Source organism: Gavialis gangeticus, unplaced genomic scaffold (assembly GCF_001723915.1).
Source record: "Gavialis gangeticus isolate Ggan-Ray unplaced genomic scaffold, GavGan_comp1, whole genome shotgun sequence".
In the NCBI taxonomy this organism is placed as follows: Eukaryota; Metazoa; Chordata; order Crocodylia; family Gavialidae; genus Gavialis; species Gavialis gangeticus.
The window spans coordinates 59,804,924-59,805,604 of record NW_017728992.1 but is presented as its reverse complement, the minus strand read 5'-3'; positions in this window follow the sequence as shown (position 1 = coordinate 59,805,604).

Below are 681 nucleotides of genomic sequence, written 5' to 3'. Positions count from 1 at the left end.
TGGAGCTGGCTCCCCTCCTGCCCCCCCGACAAGCCACCCATGATTCCATCCTGCTCCCCAGTCATTATCTTGCTCTCAGGATTATGAATGCACACATGTGCATGTGGCACCTCCTATGTCCTGCTTCCCCCAGCCCCAAGCAGACCTTGCAGGCTGAAACTCTGCGGGAACACCAGCTATTTCACGTGGTTTTCCACAGTAAACAGAAAACCTGGATCTCTGCATGATACTGGGGAATCCAGGACAAATGCTGTCCTGGAGTCATTCTGCCCAGGACTCGATGTTCCCATTTCAGGACTGTCCCACCCATTCAGGGATGGGTGGTCATCCTACCTCTTCCACACCCTGCCCACACACCTCCCACACACACACCCACACCCTCCCCCACAGATACAACCATAGCCCTCCACAAACCCCACCACCCACACACACCCCACCACACATACACACCCACCTCCCCAGCCACACCCTACACCCCCCCAATATACAAGAGTAAGACTTTATTTTTGAGCTATTATGCAATCACCTCTATACATACTATGCAAACACTTGTAAATCAGGACAAAATATTTGTTGAAATAAAATATGCTATAGTCGATGTTTGATTTTTATCATATGATTTGTTTTTTCCTGGTTCCAAAATGGCAAACCCTCCTCCCTCCTCTCCCCCCCCCCCCCCCC